Source organism: Scatophagus argus, chromosome 4, assembly GCF_020382885.2.
Source record: "Scatophagus argus isolate fScaArg1 chromosome 4, fScaArg1.pri, whole genome shotgun sequence".
NCBI lineage: Eukaryota > Metazoa > Chordata > Actinopteri > Scatophagidae > Scatophagus > Scatophagus argus.
Window position 1 is genome coordinate 20,384,566 of NC_058496.1, and position 14,217 is coordinate 20,398,782.

The 14,217-nt window shown below is 41.1% G+C and overlaps 1 long non-coding RNA gene across 1 annotated transcript in view; it reads left to right on the forward strand.

Annotated features, from left to right (window-relative positions):
• The window catches only part of LOC124057782, a 1,110,263-nt gene that overhangs the window by 904,341 nt on the left and 191,705 nt on the right, over nucleotides 1–14,217 (forward strand). The gene's annotated exons all lie outside the window — the stretch shown is intronic.

Below are 14,217 nucleotides of genomic sequence, written 5' to 3' on the forward strand. Positions count from 1 at the left end.
AGGCCAGAGCTGACAATGGGAGGCGGTTAATAGAGAAATATTCATCAAAGTCCTGACACCTCCCCTGAGGAGAGTGGGCTCTCTCTTACAGGAACCACAAACATGGAGGCCTCTGTCTTAATGTGAAGAGGTATTTTCTTTCTACTCTCTGCTGCGCTGTGGTTTAACTTAAGTCAGCATTCTCCACTCAGAGCTGTTAGATACTAATTTGAGGGGAAGAAGTCAGTCTATGTTAAAGCCACACCACTGCCATTAGAGTGTTTCAGCCCTGATAATGTCTCTGTGTCTCCACTCTATTTGGCTGACAGGGCGTAGGTGGCTCAGAGCGAAGAGGCTGTAGTCTCCGAGGCGGCTATTGACCCCGACTCCCAGACTCCTCTACTCTCGCGGTTCATTAGCACTCCAGACAGGGGAAAGGCAAGCACAGGTGTCACTTGACAGGACCATTAACAAAATGGATGACCCTCCCCAACCACATCCAGCCCCTGCCATACCAACAAGGTCACGACGCCCCGATCACTGCTCCGTGTGGTTCTTTGGGATGCTACACTTATTTTTCTTCTTTAGAGACTAGAACCATGTTCATCTGTGGAGCAGGACAGACTTAAGTTTCATGTTGCTGCTGTTTGATGGAGTTTATAGAGCAGGGTAGACAAAATAAATCAGTGATATTCTGGCTTTACTGCTGTATTGCACATATGTATTGAGTGATTTGTTTGTGACTTGCAGAGTTGTGCTACTAGAGATACATTGGATTGTGTTGCCCCCTAAAGTTGTGTTGGTGAAGTACAGGTGAAATCTGTGTAAGAAGGGCGTGTATCTCTCTTACACACTGGGTCAAATACACATTCATGGCACTACTTGTTTTTGATTTGTGTGGATGTGGATATTGGGATGTTGTTCTAGAATGGGTAGAGAACTGATTACATTGGCTTGAATTTGAAGATGATTCACACTGGAGGTCATGCAGAGGGTAGAACGTTCAATCTTGTTGAGGAGGTGGAATTAATTCCACTATTGCCAGTTTACACTCGTTCATCAAATGCCTCACTATTCTCCCTATCCTGATGCTCATCAATCTCCTCCATCTACCTTCTCCCCCACACACTCTCACAGCTGAGTCAACACCCGCACACTCCACTTATGTCGCCTGTGTGTTTGTGTGTGTGTGTGTGTTTGCGTGTGTATGTAAGTATGTATTCAGCCCCAATCCATTGTCCACAGAGGGTGACACAAGTGAGGTTGAATTCTGAGTGTAATAGTCCTGTCTTAAGAGGGTCCAAGAGGGATAAGGATAAGTATTATTTTGTTCAGAAGTGCTGACATTATATTGCAGTGTGAAATGCTCCAGTTTTAACTTCTAGTCATCCTAAAAAAACGTTCAGATCAGCACCAAACCTCTGAAGATTTAAAACCCCAAAATCTGACACAAAGAAGTAAATATCATCTCAAAGCATTTCTGAGCCACTGTATGTGCATAAAAGTGGTAAACCATTTCCAAGTCCAAAGTTACAAATTCTAAGAAATAATCTTGTCTGCTCTCTTGCAAAAAGATCTTATGGATTCCTCAACTACAGCACGAGAGTGCAAAGAACATGTTCCGCAATATTAGTGTCACCTTTTTACTGTCTTACACCTTTCCACCTTTTTACTGGGACTTTGATGAAGTGATCAACACCACTCTCAGCCACTCTCATATCATTTTGTTAAATGTGAAGCTACAGCAGTAGTAGTAGTAGCAGTACCAGGTTAGCATAGATTAATATAACAAAATGGGTGGAAGCAGCTACACTGGCTCTATCCATAAGTATCAAAATCAGCTTACCAGCACCTTTAAAGCTAAATGTTAAAATAATAATACATTTATTAATTTTTTTTTAATTTTTATTTATTAATAATTTTTTTTAATGTTTTAAAAACCAGTCCCCATCTGCTTCTGTTGTATAGAAGAACAGTGCAAGGCTGTTGTGAAGCTCTAGAAATGTTTGGTGGATTAAGAAACATTGCATTGGCATTTTCGTTTTTGGGTAAACTGCTCCTTTACCCTGTGCTAAAATTAATGTAAAAACAACAACATGTCAAGAATGCTATGAAACACATTTCCCAAAATGCTGGATTGTTCTTTTAAGGCAACAGAGCAACGGTGGTGGCGATACCAACAATAGAAATGGCACAAGAATGATAGTACTAATCGAAGAAGTAGTAGTATCAGTAGAGATAGTGAAGGTGATGGAGGAGACTAATATTTTCCCTCTGTGTGTCAGTGCTAAGACCGTGCAGAGTGCCACTGTGAGGTCCCGAGCAGCCAGCTGACAGGCCTGGTGATTAATGACGACAGGGTGCGGAGCAGCTCTTCAATTAGACGCCAGCTCTACCCCGGCTCACCATCCCTGCTGACAGCTAGGACAGAGAGAGAGAGAGAGAGAGAGAGAGAGAGAGAGAGAGAGAGAGAGGAGGGTACTCTCCCTCTGTCTCTAGGTCTCTGAGTCTCCAGAACAAAACATTAACCTCAACTCCATGACTACCACCTCTGTGTTTAACATCAGGACACAATACAGAGCCTTCGGCATCCAACAGTGACCGCAGTGTTAAAGCAACCCAGATGGCGTGAACACATCCCTCATCAGGGCCTGTCACACAATCTCTGCTTTATTTCTCCACATAAACCCTGTGACTGACTATTTTACATGCCTGCTTCACCTCCCATCTCATTCTCATGCTCGCTCTGAAAACAATAACAGCTGCATTAAAGACTTCCCGGTTGTTTAGCAGGCTGTGTGCTTGTTTGAACAACTTCCTCCCACAATTCTAAGTAGAGTATATGCTTTCTTCATAAGAGGAATGAGAAGATCATGAGAACTTCCTCTTCCAAACGTGTTCCAGCATTTTTGAAAGAAATAAGACTTCAATTGCTTAGTGACTGTGTGTATGTGTAGGATAGACCAGTGGTTTCCTGTTTTTCTTTTTGTTTTTTTCCTGGTTTCCAACAGCAATGCTTTTTATTTCCGAAATCATGAACCAGTCACTGAAGATAATGCACAGACCTAGTTGTGAGTTTCTGTAGATACCATTTTTTCTACTGTACAGAAGAAAGTGCGCATCTGCTCATTGACAAGAAGCTTGTGCTTGTGACATGGGTCCTTGGCTGAGCTGTAACGTTAGCTAAATATGAAAAATATGAAATACTGCCAGCAGAAAGTTACCTTAGCTTAGCATAAAGACAGGAAGTAGGGGGTAAGCCTGGCTCTGTCAAAAGTCAACAAAATCCACCAGAATCTCCGAAGCTCACTAACTAAGTGACATCTCCTTTGTTTAATGCATTTAAAAACCAAACTGCGCCGTTACTAGTCTTTATGCTAAGTTTAGCTGTCAGTTTAACACTAATTCTAAGCACAATAACAATGCTGACTAATTTGTCTTTTCTTGTGGAAGGTGAGCTGCCACACACATGGCTCCTATACCCAGGATAAGCTGCAGTGTTGAATCCTGATGGTGTAACAGGCCATTATGTGGTCTAAAATTTGTTTTGTAATAAACAAACGGCTCGCATACTGTGGGGCTCCAGTATTTTCTTATTTAATGCACCAAAGCAGTGATGTTTCGAGCAACGCTGCTCTTCATCAGACGTCTGGCGCATTAAATAAGTTGATACTGGAGCCCTGCGGTGTGTGTATATTTACTTCATATTTTGCAGTACCTGCTTTTTTGGTCTGAATGTACGTGCATACTCACAATTTAAAATCTGTTTTGCCCTTGTCCGTATCCAGGAGTGTTGACAGCTCTGTGACACAGGAGACAGGGCCTACAACTTTTGAAGAGGCAGTAAAAAAAGAGTTTTACAATAACAGTACTGTACTGTAATTAAATTTTAACCTTAAACTTTCAGGGCTGAAATGTGTTGCATACCAGTTGCTGTATGTGATGGCGCCCCCTTTTAGATTAGGCCTATGTTTAATTCATAACAGTTCTAGACAACACATTGGTACTCATTTAAAAAAATCTGTAGATGTCTTTCATTTATTCTTTTTATGAAAGTTACAGACCCCATACTCACAGGCACATCAGTTCAACAGTTCGACCACTTCTTGTTTATGTTATCGTAGGTTAAAAAAGTCTAAACTAAAATATCAATTTGACTGTCAGTTCAGCTGTGGTTACAGATAGAGAAAAAGTGCTTTTGCTTTAATATTCAGCCCTGACCTTGGCAAACCTCACATGGCCTTTATGGCAAACTGCCTGGAGCTGCTGCAGTCCCTCCAAAGTTCCAGTGGTGTGAGTGACCACTGTTAATTCCCTCCCGAACCACCAGCAGAGAAATGAACATTTCAATTATGGCACAGTGCACTGCTAATAGCAATTGGACTGCGTGTCCAGCTGGATTCCATTTGCTGCCGCGCTGGGAGAGCTGAGAAGATATCACGAGCATTTGGCTATGAACGTGCTTTGGCAGGGAACGAGGACCGGCTCTGACGGTCCTGATTAATGCAGTGATTGACATCTTGGTTTCTTCTTCCACTTTGGGATTGCCCGTGGTCATAATGTACTCACTTTAAGCATCATAGGCCTCGTGTCTGTTTTATGTCTCTGCGGGATGGCCATCCAGACTCACAGGCTGCCATTATGATGATTGCACTCATCAGCTGCACTGCAGGCCAGGATACACAGTTTATGCCCACTTATATATTAGCTGCTTGACTTTTCTAGCAGGATTATTGCAGCCACAGTAAGGCAGATTGCATCTGAAAATACATTTATAGGCATAACCCAGATCATAAACAATGCAGAGAAACAGAAATGATAAATGAGAGGGAGGATGAAATGCAACCAAGGTCCTCACTTGGGAATGAGCATACAGAAATAAGAGCAAACACACTGACTGGGTGAACCACAATAATGTTTGTTTTTTTTAAAAAAAAATAATTTTTATATATATTTTAAAAATATTTATTTATTTCTTTATTTTTTGATCACAGATGCCACGAGCCCAACAGAATTCAGCATGTCAGCTCTGTGGTGTACAGACATGGATGTCTCACAACTCACACATACATTAACACGCATGAGTTGTGTTTCTCAGTCTGTTGAAAAGTGCATTAAAGCTATGAACAATTTGGGTAGATTAGATGTGTCCAAAGCAATGGTTATCTACACTCACAGGCTGACCAATGACTTGTGATTGTTTTTAAATGAACTACTCTTAGCTCAAATTTTGTACCAATGATCAGCTTGTCCATGTGTTATGCATGTCATTTGTCATTTTGTCTGTTTTATTGACAGCACTTTGACCATTATGAGTTCCTAAATCTCACCACTAAAAACAACAATAGGAATGCTTCTTATCATGATAAAGTCAGTGCAAATATAGCTTTTCACATCAGTCATTCTGACCTGTTACTGTAACTGTGCAAATGAAAGAAAAATGATGGTTCAGTTCACCTAAGTGTGAGTACAGTTTTGACTTTAGTCCCCAGGGTGGACTAAGTTCAAAAAATGCTCTATGCTGTGTTCCCCACAATGCAGCTTCATGACAACAAATATTAAACTCTGCTTCTTGCCCATGTGTTTCAAACCACACACACTGCAAATTTGCATGGCAGACTTTCTGTTGTAAATTTGCAATGTTCAAGCTCATGCCAAGATGACCCTAATGACATCATGATAATTTTCTCAGGCATGACTAAAATCCTCTACAGCCGCAGAAGACCAGTTTAATATCGGTCAGTTCTGCAGTAAACACCCTATAATTAATCTACCTGCTTCGGATGTGCTGTGGTGGTTAGTGCTGGGTTGTGCTGTGGTGTGGAGGACACAAATGGGAGAGCAGGTGAATTCTGAATTCTGCCTGGGTAGCTCCTGGCTCGGAAGAAACGACTCTACTAGAGAGACTTTCTCTATCCTAACCAAATTTGCAGAATATTTTCCCTGCTCTGCTTTTGTAGTTCCCTGCCATCCCGATGTTGTTCAGCCTGCCTGACCACCAGGTTATGTGATTGGCCACAGCAGCGTGACGTTGGCTTGAATTCCCCCAAAACTTGAGTCTGTTTGAACTATTTGTCGCAGAGCCATTGTGGTTTGTTTTTTTTTTTTTTTTTTTTTTTGGTTTGTTTCTTTTTTCAGGAACCCCTGTACAATCCACACTCAGAATGAATTGAAAGATTTGCATTTTTGCCACAGTGCCCCATTTGGACTAATGATTCCTTACATTTATCATACTGGGGGGAGACAACACTCACTGGACACTATCTTACTTTAAAGCAGTTATGATCAGCATGTTTAGATTAACAATGGTATATGCCCCTTGTAGTGACGAACCCACAGAGTTTACCTGACTGCAATTCCCCTCTGCTTCATGAAGTGATTTGGTATCTTTCAGCTCATAGTTTTGGCCCCACAACTCCACTGTTTTGGTTCTAATTTACCAGTCTCGGAGCATTGTCTTCAGTCACAGCAGGTGACTGTTTGAGTGAAAATGCACTGCACATGCACTGGTCAAATCGAATACTATTCTCACCACACACATTTTGCATCACATTTTCACATGGCAGGGTCAGTTTACATTTCTAGGTTCCGCTACACATTAAGACGTTCATGGTTCATGTTAGCAGTTCCACATCATCCATGAGCTCTCTGTGTTTAATTTAGCAGGACTGTCAGTGTGAATGTACACTCACATACACAAGTTTTTATTAGCAGAGGCCTTGCGGTTTGTTGAGTGACGGTGAAAAAAAAACTTTTCCACAAGCAGCGTGATTATTTTTTTTTTCTTTTTTTTTTTTGGGAGAACTCGTTTAGACATTCAAAGACCCCTCCCTCACCGCTACAGTCCCTACTCCACCTTCTAGTGAGTTACCCACATGTCTATGATGGTGCTTGGGGCTAAAATTTAAAAAAAATTAGAAAATGGGGAGGGGATAGGATGGAGAGCCAGGGAGAGGGCGGGAAGGGAAACAGAGCTGATTATCCAAATACAGTCATTAAAGGGGAAATGTGTTTTTCAAGCTGTCAAGATGATTAATGGGTGAGAGCAAATCCACACAAATGCTCTTGTTTAGTCTAACTGGCAGACACGATCCTGCCCATTGATTTATGGCAGGCCTGCTGTGTAAGACCATAGTGAGGTTAGAGGGTGTGTGTGTGTGTGTGTGTGTGTGTGTGTGTGTGTGTGTGTATGAATGTGTTTGGAAGCACGCCTGTGAGAGCGCATGTGTGTGCTCATGTCAAACTGTGAACTGTGGATCTGTGTGCACACGCATGTATGCATGCATGTGGTGGCACGGAGGGAGGAAGGCTCTCGCAGCAGGGGAGAGCAGTGAGTGAATACTCTGACAAATCAGTGACACAAACTAGAGAAGGTTAGCTAAGAGCTTTTTATTCTTTATTTTATGGCTCCAAGATTGAAAGTCAACAACAGGATCGATGTTCCGTCCAGAATGAATCAAACAGCTGTCTACAAGTACTTAAGCTTTCATCTGTCACTTGCCAATATCCCTCCTCATAGATGAGATTGGAACAGAATAAGCAATATTTCTCTCATTGCTCAACTGTAACCAATGTTTATCTGGCTCGTTGTAAATAACAATCAAGGGTTAGAATTTAATTTAACAGCATGGTGTCCTGACGTGATTTTTTTTTCTACTTGAACAACTTGCCTCCAGATTAATGGATGTTTGTTTTCAGAAAAGTGTGCTGCTGGACAAATAGACTTTTAGTCCAATGGATTATTTTTTAGTGGTTTTGGAATAATGGGCAGTAGGACCAATAGCATGTCTGATACCACAGCCATACTGTATGAGTTTGCTAAATATGAAGCTGGTAGCCAGTTAGAGGTCAACTAACAAGTTTACTCAAGTAAAGAAACTTTAACTGAAGTTAGAGCGAATGAACACGTACATTAGCTTCCACATAAATGAAAACTCTGCTCAGTCTAAAACATAAGCCATATGTACACCCACAAATGTGCAGTACTATTTCTATGTCCATCTACTACGTTCCTTTCTGAGTGGAAAAAGTTTGGACAAACGGCTGAAGTTATTTGAAATTTAAGTGACTAGTTAGTGCCATTTTTTTTAATATTCTTATTCACTTTCATGAGTTAGATAAGAATACCAATAACTCTCTTGTATCTTTACAGTAAAAAAGTTAAACCCAGGATACGTACATTAGCTTAGCATAAAGACTGTTAACTGTGTGAAACTAGCCTGACTCTAAAAAGGTAATAAAATCCAGCCACCTCTAAAGCTCACTAATAAATAATATCTCCTCTCACTGACCCCAGCTCATGGTGATGACAGAACTTCAGGAAGTCACTGCTCCTAACCAAGAAATAGTCTATGCCTCCTATAAAACCACAACTTGACATCTTTACACTCTGGTTTTATTAAACCAACAAAATGTGAGCTTTAGAGGTGCTGGTCAGTGGATTTTGTTACCTTTAGACAGAGCTAGTCTGTTTCCAGTCTTTATGCTAAGCTAATCTAAGCAGACACTAGCTGTAGCTTTATATTTACCATACACACATTAGAACTGAACTCCTCATCTGACTCAGCAAATGAGTAAAAAGGCCAAGTGTCCAAAATGTTGAACTATTCCTTAAACCTTCCTTAAAAAAGGAAATAACATCCTCTAGCTGGGCGCAGAGAGGAACTTTTCTCACTTGAGAAAAAGCCGTTTTGATAGAGAAATAACTGAGGATGCATTAACGTAGCAAAAGTCAAGGAAATAGACATCACAAGATCTTCCTGACTGTTTGACAGGTGATCACTAATATTAAAAGTAATAGGCATGTTACTGTGAATTTTAAGATGAGCTGTTGTTACTTTTCACCACCAAATTATGATTTGTGTAGAAATGATGTAGTATGCATTTTGAATGAAACAAAAAACAAAAATATAATCCATCAGATATGAAAGTTAGTTAGTAAGATAGTTGTGCACATTTATAAAACTCAATTCTTTTACTTTGTTTTTCATTTCTGTATCCTTCTGCTCTTTACTGTTTCAACGGTCCAGATTCCCATAACTGAAGTCTACATCTTATTGAATCTGAATAATAGTACAACTGAAGTGATTTTAAAACAAACTCCATGAATTTATTGCAAATACTTATTGACCCTGCTCTGACGGAAAGTCCCAGTGCACTCATCTCTAGAAGGTGAGTACGTCACTAAGACAGAAATCCAGTCCAGCTCTCCAGGCTGGTCCAGATGGATGGCTAGCAGCTGCTGGCCGTACAACCTCTTCCCTCAGCACAACCATTAGGCCTATCTGTCTGCAATTTCCTCATTCTTCCTCTATTCCCTCTGTAGTCCACTCTGATCGCTTTCCCACACCCCCACAACTCTGCACGGCACCACACTGTACTTACATTGCAGCATCGTTTGGCCTGAGCAGACCCGGGCACATTCACTGGAACAATTACCCTGTCCACCCACACATGCGTGCACACACTGGTATGCGTGCACATAATCACACACATACACACACATGTCCTCTAATAAATTTCACCATGAAACAGTAGGAAAAAAAATGCAAGCAGACACCCCTGAGGAAGATGTTAAAGGTAGAATTTTGCGAGCAGGGGTAGATTAATACAGATGGAGGCCAGTTGTGTAACTTTGTGCCGGGACCTCCTCTGGGACAAGGCAGCATCACGAGGGGCAGGATTACTAAACTTTTAAACAGCAGTGGTAACGGATGACACTGAGAAAAGAAGATGACAGGAGAGGTGATTGAGAGGAGATGTCTAAATCTTAAAAGTTAAATCATGACTGTCTTAACTAGAGCCCACAGCATGTAACAGACCAATGAAGTGCTCACTTTAATAAGTTACTATATTAAATATTCTTAGAATAAAAATTATTAAAATTATTATGCATGATGTGAAAGGGGATGCTCATAGTGACAAACCAACAGAGAGTTTTCACCTGACTTTGCAGTTCGTCTCAGTTCTGTGGAGTTTTGTAGCATCTTTGAAATCATTGTTTTGGTTTTCTGGCCAACAACTTAACTGTTTTGGTTCACTCTCACTGCTCTCATTACCATCATTTTCACCCAGAGGAGCAAAAAGGTTCTAAAAACTACCAGTACACACAGCACACAGGATCCAAAGATGGCACCTGTTCAGTTTAGTGAAAATTGTTCACCTGGCACATACGGCAAAAAGGTTTTCTATCTTTCAGGTTTACTTTCTGGTTATGTGGCCCACTGACTACCGTAGTAGTATTTCTCCCTTTGACCCTGCTTGGCCCCTAGACTTTACATTACAATGATGTCTGAGTGTCCTTAATCACTTTTCTTAGGTCATTGAACGTTTGGTAAATATAAAATCTCCACAGAGCAAAAATAACAATAAAGAGCTGTTATTCACCTTGTTCACCTTGTTTGTAGTTTGTTTGTAGTTGCAGTTTCACAGATGTCTCTTTTATAATGATTGCCTATGTGAAAAATACTTTTTGGGCCACAGGAGAATTTTTGCTGCAAGTACCACAAGTGACCACTGGGAGAAATTGGAAGCAAGGTTAAACAGTATCGAGGACTAGATTACATAGTCATGGTGGAGACTAAAACAGAGCTACAAGGAGAGAAAACATTGGACTTGAATTCATCAGGTGACTAAAATCTGACTCGATATGATACTAATTCTTGTCTGCTGGATGTCTAAACACTGTTTGCTCTGCATTTTAAGTGTAAATAGGTCAGTGTTGCCCAAAGAAATCAATTACAGCAGATCATTTATAATACTAATTTAAAAAAATTAATAGTGCCACACATAACCAGCATTGGACTTCCAGAGGCATTTGCCCTTAAGGTCCCTTTTGGGGGCAAAAATGAAAAAGAAAAAGAAAAAATGTCTGCATTGTTCAAACTTTTGGTTAAGAACATTCTTTAATATTTTTGAAGATCAGAGCCAAACCTTAGGTAGTATTTAGTCAGCTTGAATACAAGTGAAAACCAAAGTGGCTTAAAAAAATACTGATGTTAAATTTCCATTAACTAAGTCTTGCTCATAGTAAAGCAACTGAGTGCAAAATCCAACCTTAGCTGACCCTGAGTCTGCTTGATCCTGCTAAGTCCTGTTGGGTTTGGGTACAAGTATAGAGCTCTGGAATGGAAGAGGAGTGTGGGAGTTTGGAGGGTGAGTCCAGCAAAATCTGAGGAATGTAATCCAGCTGTGAGCTCATTCCCTGTGTATGTATACGGACACACATACTGTATATATTCACAGAACGTGTGTTTACATGTTCAGTTGGATTTATTCCAGCTGCAAGCTCAGCACCACGTCTCGTAGCTACATGTGTGTGGAAACACACATATGTGTGTGTTCATGTGTCAGCGAGCAATGATTAATGACCCACAGCCCTGCTTTCTTCGGCTTCCTTCCCCTCTAGTCGTGTCATACACATCATCACGCGTCACCATAATGGATGCCGGCAGGCGGCTGTAGCAGCTCCTGGATACAAGCAGATCATAACATCCTCCACATGCAAATACACTCACACATTTACACTTAAAACTGTACCCAAAGAGTTTAGATGTCAACTTTATGATGCCCAGATGCGGGCTAGTTTTATGTTTCACTTTGGAGTTCTAGTTTAATGTTTTGATTATTGTAAATACCTGAGGTGGGTAGATTTCATTTAGATAAAGCCACTTATGTAACACCAGTATGTCAAAGGAATGGTTTGGCATTTTGGATAAAATATACTTATATCTCCTGTCAAACTGTTCAGAACACCACAGGAGTTGGGATAGACTTTTATGAAGTAGGCCAACATTCTTCTCACCTCACACACAACATGTCAGGCCAGCAACAGCAGCAGCAATATTTTTCTGTCTGAACTCTTTTCATCTTTTATCATATTTTCTTGAATTCCTCAACTACAGCAGGCTACTTAAGATAATGTTTCAGAGAATACGCCTCCCTGCAAAATTTACTACTTACATTATCACCCAAAACTGCAGCTCCTCTCAGTATTATAAAACTTTCTTCTCTTTGTTTAGTTGTCAGCCTACAATTTTACAGCTGGTTCTCTCTCACTGCTCTCATAATGTCATTTTTGTACACAGCAGGCAGCATGGTGATGAACACAGTGGAGCATTCAGCAGATGCTGCATACAGAGACTAAAACCTGAGCTAAAGGAGTGTGACTATTAGACTCAGATAGACAGAAACACAAACTGAATGATAATGTTGCTCCATGACTACTGGATGTGTAAATGAAAAGTGAAAAGTATGATGAGCATTGTGCCCAAGTGGCCAAAAATCATTAAATTTTTAATTATTAAAGGTCCAGCGTTTAGAATTTAGGGGGGATCTATTTCAGAAATTCAATATGATATTCATATCTATGTTTTCATTAGTGTATATGTCCCAAAAATAAGAATTAACTGAAATGCAAAAAGGACAAGTTGTGGTTGAGGGCTTTTTGCTAGATTTTTCTTTTTTCCTGACCAGGAACAAGCTTCCAGTGTTTATGCTAAGCTAAGCTTATTGCCAGCTGGCTCTAGCTACATGTATATCTATGGCAATACGAGAATGGTAACAATTTCCTCAGAATACAAGAGCAAGAGAATGAATGAGTGGATTTTCCGAAATGCTGAATATTACTGTCTAGCTTTGACAATTTTACCACTTTAGCCACAGATAATTACATTCCTAGACTGTGACCAAAGAATAATAGACACCCAGGTTCAGACCTATTGGACAATCATATATGTAACAATACATTCCTACTTATGCTTGAAAAATGTTTGAGAAACCAAAATATGCAGAACACACAAACTACATACTAAACTACTAAACAAGCACAGACAGATCCAATGAACACATCTCATCCATCAAAGATTGACTCTTTCCCAAACACGTTCTGTCAAACACATTTATGTATGGGACACCAGGGGAAAAAGTGCTGCAAAAGGCAAGTGTGCAAGTCCATGTGTCCAGGACTGTCCGCTGACATGCTGCAATGTGCTCTAAGTATGTGTGAAAGAGTGATAAAAGACAGAGAAAGAGGGAAAGAAAGGGAGTGGTACTGACAAGGAAAGAGAGAGGGAATGAAAGGTAAAGACAGTAAAAGAATGAGCAGTGGAAAAAGAGGGAGAGAACAGAAAGAAAACGGAACAGCGAAGAGACAGAAAGCAAGCAAGTGTTGCATGTGTGTTGGTTCCCAGCCCTGTCAGGGCCCTGTCAGCCTGTGATTTATGGCACCGAGACTGGGAGCAGTCTTCGCTGCCAGCTCAGTATTGTTACAACTGACAGCTAATGAGGCCGGACGGGCTTTCAAGCACAGCACTTAACAGAGGCCTCCATCTTCACGAGTCACGAGCTCTCTTCTTTCTTCTCTCCCCTCGCTTTCTCTCTCTCCCATTTATTTCTTCTTCCAGGGTGGCAACAGTGTGGCGAGCAACCACAAAATCTGGGGGGTGCGGAGGAAAAATAAGGCAGGCCGACAGAGATATATGGGCAACACTCTGTTACTGCTGCACTTCCACTCTCCTCCTCCTGCATGCTATTAAGCCAAAGGCTCAGCTCATATAAATGAGGGAGGGAGGGTGAAATACACAAAGGGAGAGATCGAGCTCTACTTATACTTCTCAAGCAAAAATATTCCACTCTTTCTACAATTACCCTGTCATGTTTTGAAAGCTTGGAATTACATGTCTTCTCAGTCTATCTCTGATTATGTGAGTGTGAGCTGTGTGAAGGTACCTGAACTTTATAGCCTTGGCTGTGGTGGTGTTTTACCTTCAACACCCCTGGCCCGGACTGCTTGAACCCCTTTCTATAATCAGTACCAGAGTCTCTGGCAGAGCTGCCCTGCCTCCCCTCCCCTCCACCTCTACCACCTCCTCCCTCGGCCCCTGGTTTCTTGTCAGTCGTGATTAATGGCACTAGGGCCCCGGCGCGGCTTATGCTGCCAGTTCCAGCGATGTTCCCTTGATACTTAATGAACTCTGACAAACTTCTTTTCCCTTGCTCTGTTGTTCCCTTTCCCCTCCACCACCCCACTCGTCTCTGTTTAAAATGCACGGCACAGAGCTGCCACTGCACAGCACCTAGGGGTTAGCTCTGGTCCTTTGTAAATTTCTCAAGAGGCCAATGTCTAAAAATAAAGCTCCACAGCCATTTTAGTGTCAAGACCTTTAGCTGTGTGGCACTTCCTTTGGCTTGTTGCTGATGACAGATGAAATAAATCAATTATTTGAGTCTTCAGTGATT